We start from the raw sequence: 7,073 nt of genomic DNA on the forward strand, positions 1-7,073 counted from the left end.
GTTGGATAAAGTCAGAGGTCACACGGCACCAGATTATAGTCCAACAGGTTTATTTGAACATCACAAGCCTTCGAAGCGTTTCTCTTTCGTCAGGTGAAGTCTCAGGGTTAGGGAAAGGGACTTTTTTTTTTGACTGCATTCCCTTGACTTTTCACCCATTTACAAGATTAAAGTGGTGCTGGAAAAGCATTGCAGGTCAGGCAGTATCCAAGGAGCAGGATCAGGAATGAGGCTGGGAGCCTCCAGGGTGGAGAGATAAATGAGAGGGGGGTGGGGCCAAGGAGAAGGTTGCAAAGTGTACAATGGGTGGATGGAGGTGGGAGAGTCTTCTCACAGACTGTTGTTTGGCTATACTCCTACTCATGGAATCATGCCTTACAATGTCCCCATCGCCACCATCACTATCCCTGGATATGTTCTCTACTACTGGCAGGACAGAATTAACGTAGGTGGCAGCACAGTGTGTACAGTCAGGAGAGAGCTGCCCTGGGAGTCCTCAACATTGACTCCAGACCCCATGAAGTCTCATCGCTTCATGTTAAACTTGGGCATAGAAACCTCCTGGATTAGTGGTGCTGGAAGAGCACAGCAATTCAGGCAGCATCCGAGGACAGGCAAAATCGACGTTTCGGGCAATGAAGGGCTTTTGCCCGAAACGTCGATTTTGCCTGTCCTCGGATGCTGCCTGAATTGCTGTGCTCTTCCAGCACCACTAATCCAGAATCTGGTTTCCAGCATCTGCAGTCATTGTTTTTACCTCATAGAAACCTCCTGTTGATTATAACATACCGTCCTTCTTTGGCTGATGAATTAGTACTTTTCCATGTTCAGCAACATTTGGAAGAAGCATTGAGAGTAGCAAGGGTGCAAAATGTAGTATGGATGGGACACTTCAATATTGATCGGTTTGGCAAGTCCTGGAAGTCATAGCTGCTAGACTGCGATGGCAGCAGGTGGTGAGGGTACAAGGAAGAGAAACATCCTTAACAGTTTGCCAACTGCAGATGTATCTGTGTATGACAATATTGGTAAGAGTGACCACCTCACAGCTTTTGTGGAGATGAAGACCCTCCTTCACATTGAGAAAAATCTCCGTTGTGTTGTGTGGAATAATCACTGTGCTAGATGGGACAGACTTTGAACAGATCTAGCAAATCAAGACTGGGCATCCATTAGGCACTGTTTTCAACAACAGCAGTACACTCCAGCACTGTAGTGATTGGAATTAGGTCAATTAGGGAGACCTCATAGAGTATGAGTTCCTTGATCGGAGCTGTTAATCTGGTCAAATCAGGGAGCCTTGGATGGGAGTGTCAAATGTTCTGTTCACTCAGAGCTGGCTGTGAGGGAGCTAGAGCTGCTTCAGTGTCAAGAACTCTCCACCTGTAAATAAAGGGTGGCTTGGACAGGATACTACCTTCTGTGGATTTACTTAAAGCACAATATGAAACCTCATGGCCCACCGAACCATTGCCATCAAGCCAATGGATCAATCCTGGTTCAGTGGAGAGTACAGGAGGGCATGCCAGGAGTAACACCAGCATACTTGAAGATGAGGTGTCAACCTGGTGAAGCTACCAAACAGGGTTGCTTGCATGCCAAAACAGCATAAGCAGTGAGTGGTAAACAGTGCTAAATGATCCCACAACCAATAGATCAGATCTAAGCTCTGCAGTCTTACCACATCCAGTCGGGCATGGTGGGGGACAATTAAACAGCTCACCGGAGGAGAAGGCTCCACAAAGATCCCCATCCTCAATGATGGAAAAGCTTAGCATACCAGTGCAAAAGATAACGCTGCAGCTTTCGCAGCAATCTTCAGTCAGAAGTGCCGTGTGGATGATCGACCTCAGCCTCCTCCAATGGTCCTCAGTGTTAGAGATACCAGTCTTCAGACAAGTCGGTTCACTCAACTTGGTTGAAGTCACTGGATACTGCAAAGATGATTGGCCCTGACAATATTCTGGCATTAATACTAAGTCTTATGCTCCAGAACTTCCTCTCCCCTTGCCGAATTCTTCCAGTAGGGTTACAGCATTGGCATTTGCCCAACAATGTGGAAGATTGCCCAGGTACGTCCTGTACACAAAAAGCAGGACAAATTCAACCAGGCCAATTACTCCCCATACTATTCTTGATCATCAATAAAGTGATGGAAAGTGTCATAATCAGGAGTGCTGTCAAGCAGCACCTGCTCACCAATAACCTGTTCACTGACAACCAGTTTGGGTTCCATCAGAGCTACTCAACTTCTGACCTCATTACAGCCTTGGTTTAATCATGGACAGAAGAGCTGAATTCCAGGGGTGAGATGAGAGTGACAGACCTTGACATCGAGGCTGTTTTCAACTGAGTGATGCATCAAGGAGCCCTAGCAAAGCTAGAATCAAGGGGAATCTGGAGGTGAACTTTCCACTGGTAGAGCCATACCTGGCACATAGGAAGATGGCTGTGGTTGTTGGAAGTTAGTCATCTCAGTTCCAGGACATCTCTGCAAGAGGTCTTCAGGGTAGTGTCCTCGGCCTAAACATCTTCAGCTGCTTCATCAATGGTCTTCCCTTGATGATAACGTCAGAATGGAGATATTTGCTGATGATTGTATAGCATTCAGTACCATTTGCAATACCTCCGATGCTGCAGCAGTCGATGTTCAAATTGACAAAATCTGGTCAATATCCATGCTTAGGCTGACAAGTGACAAGTAACGTTCTTGCCATACAAATGCCAGGCTACGACCGTCACTTATAAGGGACAATCTAACCACCACCCCTTGACTTTTAATGGTGTTACCATCACTGAAACCCCCACTATCAACATCCTGGGCTTACCATTGACAAGAAAATCAACTGGACTAGCCGCATAAACACAGTGGCTACAATACGAGTTCAGGGGATAGGAACACTGCAGTGAGTACCTCATCTGACTCCCGAAAGCCATTTATCATCTACAAGGCAGAAGTCGGGAGTATGATGGAATACCCCACTTGCTTGGACAAGTGCAGATCTAACAACACTCAAGAAACTTTACAATCTCCAGGGCAAAGTGGCCCACTTGATTGGCACCAAATCCATTCATTCGCCACCACCACCAATGCACAGTAGTAGCAGTGTAGACTATCTACAAGACGAACTGCAGAAATTCACCAAGCCTCCTAAGACAGCACCTTTGAAACTCACAACCACTTCCAAACAGAAAGTGGTCCACTCATCATCCTGATTTGGTAATATATCAAGGTTCCTTCACTGTCGCTGGTTCAAAATCCTGGAATTCCCTCCCGAAGGGCATTATGAATCTACCTACAGCACATGGACTGCAGCTCTCAACCTTCACTCTTTCAAGGGGGATAAAAACAATCTATTGAATCTTATCTCATTGTTCAGGCCCTTCAATCAGACAATCTTTTTCCCCATCTGCCCTTATTTATCATCTGCTTAAACCCCTTCCCCATCCTACCCAACTCCTCATTCATTGTTCCTTGTCCCTAACTTATTCTTTCCCATTTCCACCCCTCTTAGTTGACAGATCAGTCCTCCTTTGCTAATTCTCCTCCCTAACTCTATCTCATCCTCTACCCCCTCTACTCTTACTTCCTCCTTGCTGAGTTTCAACCTCATAAATCCCTCCCCAGTACCTGTTAATCTTTAGTTACCTTGATCATAAATTTGAGTTCCCTCCCCAAACAATCGTAAAGATGCTTATTAAAACTTAGCTAATTGAACAAGCTCTTATTTATCTGCCCGAATATTTCCTTATGTATCTGATATGTTGATGTCTTAATATAATTTTATATATAATTTCCTTGTAAAGTAGTTTGAGTTGTTTTCTTACATTAAGGGCATTTGTGGATGCACGTTGAGCAAGAGAATTCTAGTGTATTTTCTAACTTTTACACCCCATTCAACCAACACTACCAGTCATTCATCTCATGATTGCTGTAGGATGCTGTATGAAAAGAGCTGTCATGACCACTGACAGTTATCTTACTACAAAAGAAATTCCACTGGCTAGAAGTTCTTTGGGATATCTTGAGTCTGTGAAAATCACTAAATATAGTTGTTAGTATTTTATAGACAAACATGAACTATTTTTCAAAAGTTTTAAGACATTATAGAATACAATTGCACACTAACAATATACTCAAAACACCAACGATCTCAAATTGAACTCCTGCATCCTAATCTTTATCAAGACTTGGATTTGCAGATGTACATTCAGTTAATGTTGTCATAATGTTGAGTACAACTGAGCATGACTTCAGAATTGTGACTGGGAGTAACATTGCAATATAAACCAACAAAACTTACAATTTGTGCCAGATTGCAGAGTGATCACATATATCCATGAGAGAGGTCAGAGATGTGACTGATGTTGCCCGTGAGAGACAGCCTAAACACCATCATTCAGTTCTGTCATCCAGTATCAAGATTGTGAAAGCTTAGTCTTGAGATCTGGCCTGAAGCTGGGAGCACTGCCAAGGAGCACAACCTCTCCTTGGATTCTTCACTGTGGAGGATTTTCTGAGGCACATACCCTATAGTCCAGAGTGCATTTTTTCTCATGATCAGGATATTCCAAAGCAATTTTCAACCAATGAATTAAAAATAAAGAAACAACTTGTATTTATATGATGCCTCAGGAGAATGGTAAGAAGTATCGAAAGCTGACCATATGGCTGTTCACTTCTGTTAATTCCCTATAGGCCATTATTCACCAAGAAATACAACTGATATGCAAGAGTTATGGGTGCTGGCCCACTATACACAGTGACTAGTTAAAACTGAAGCTATTTTGATCATGTTCCCTGGAGCCTGCTGCCTTGCAACATAGTTTCCTGCCTGTAAAATCTTGCTCTACCTTCAAATTGATTTGCAGCAAAAAAGCACTAGGGGGAGTAGAGGGCCAGCAGTTACTTCATATCACTTGAGAAAAATCATCCTGCCCATCTTCACCCGTGTATCCCAAAGTCTGATATATTATAGAGGGTTCAAAGGATCTTTATTAGATTGGCTAGGAATTCATTCTGACTGTCAGCATGATATTTAAAATTTAGCACTGCTGGCCCTAATAGAATACAAACACTATCCATAAACAATTTTATTAAAAAAGCATCAGTCACTTGTCTCACAAAAAGTCTTTTGATAAAGACCAGATAACTTGCTTTTCAGTGACGATAGTTGAGAAATAAATATTAGCCAGGATACTTGGTAGCTCCTCGCCTACCCTTCTTTTAAATAGAACCATGAGATAGTATATGTCTCTGTAGAAGACCAGATGAGGTAATGGGCCAGATTATTCTTTTGTATTGTATCACTGTCATTGGCACGTATCACTGTCAACCACTTCTGTGAATCAGGGCAGCCCCTATCAACCTTTACACATATTGCGAGCATACAATGAAAGATACCTGTCCCTATGGGGAGAAGTTAGTTTAGAGATAATATCACTGAACTATTATTCCAGAGGCCCAGGCTATTCTTCCGTGAGCATGAGTTCAAATATCAATACAGCAGCTGATGGAAAGTAAAGTAAATTAATAAAATCTGGAATCCAGAGCTAGTCTCAGTAATAAAAAAACAGAAATTGCAGGAAAGATTCAGCAGGTCTGGCAGTATCTGTGGAGAGGAAACAGAGTAAATATTCTTCAGAATGGTCACTGGACCCGAAATATTAAGTCTGCTTTAATCTCCACAGATGCTGCCAGAGCTGCTGAAATTTTTCCAGCAATTCCAGTTTTGTTTCTGAATTCCAGCAGCTACAGTTCTTTGATTTTTTTGTTGTCTAGTTGCAGAGATGGTGGCCACGAAAGTACTCTCAGTGGTTGTTTAAAACCCATATGATTCTCTAATCACTATTAGAGAAGGAAATCTGCCATTCTTACATGGTCTGGTTTGCATGTGACTCCAGACAACAATAGCATGATTGAAATGGCCGAGCGAGCCATTCAGTTCAAGGGCAATTAGAATGAGCAACAAATGCTGGCCTTCCTGGTGATTCCCTCCCATATTCCCATGACAGAAAAATAAATTAGGTTGGAGGCTGGTTTATCAACACAATCAATGCAAATATATGAGCCATATTCTGAGGAGGCAGCAGTAGTGTTGCTCTTCTGTGTAACTGTTTTAGGTTGTGCGAAAGTTCAGCCTGCCAGTAAGATCTGGGAAAGGAAGTTTACAATAAAAAAAAGAGGTCCTTGCTCATTTCAGTTTGATTTAAATGATCCCATAGCACAATATGCAGAACATACGCTTTTAATGCCATTAATATGGACTAGGGTTAAAGTATCTCTGGCCCAAATAATCCTCCAAATGTAAAAGTGAATACAATAAATAGACATATCACTGAAGCTTTTTATCCTGCACTCATCAGGACAAATACAAGGTATGTCCTTTACAAAAAAAGTGGGGCAAATCCAACCCAGCCAATTACCCCATCAGTCCACTCTTGATCAGTATAGTGATGGAAGGTGTCATCAACAATGCTATCAAGCAGCACTAAGTTTAGGTTCCATCAGAGCCACTCAGCTCCTGACCTCATTACAGCCTTGGTTCAAACATGGTGAAAAGAGCTGAGTTCCAAAGGTGAGGTGAGAATGACAACCCTTGACATCAAGATCATTGACCAGAAATTCAACTGGACTCACCAAATAAACACAGTGACTCCAAGAGGTCAGAGGTGAGGAATACTGTCGTGAGTAATTCACATTCTGACTTCCCAAAGCCTGGCCACTATCCACAAGGCAAAAGTTCGGAGTGTCTTGGAATACTCCCCACCTGCCTGGATTAGTGCAGCTCCAACAACACTTGAGAAGCTTGACACCATCCAGGAAAAAGCAACCCATTTGATTGGCATGGCATCCACAAACATCTATCCTCCTCCACTGACACTCAGTAGCAATTGTGCCTGCAAGTCACAACTATGTACAAGATGTGTGGCAGAAATTCACTAAAGATCCTCAAACATCACCTTACAAACTCACAATCACTATCATACAGAAGGACAAAGGAGCAGATACATAGGAACACTACCACCTTCAAGTTCCCCTCCAAGCCACTCACCATCCTGAGTTGGAAATA

Source organism: Chiloscyllium plagiosum, unplaced genomic scaffold (assembly GCF_037043375.1).
Source record: "Chiloscyllium plagiosum isolate Xiang-an unplaced genomic scaffold, Cpla_swu_hap1 HiC_scaffold_19, whole genome shotgun sequence".
Classification (NCBI taxonomy): domain Eukaryota; kingdom Metazoa; phylum Chordata; class Chondrichthyes; order Orectolobiformes; family Hemiscylliidae; genus Chiloscyllium; species Chiloscyllium plagiosum.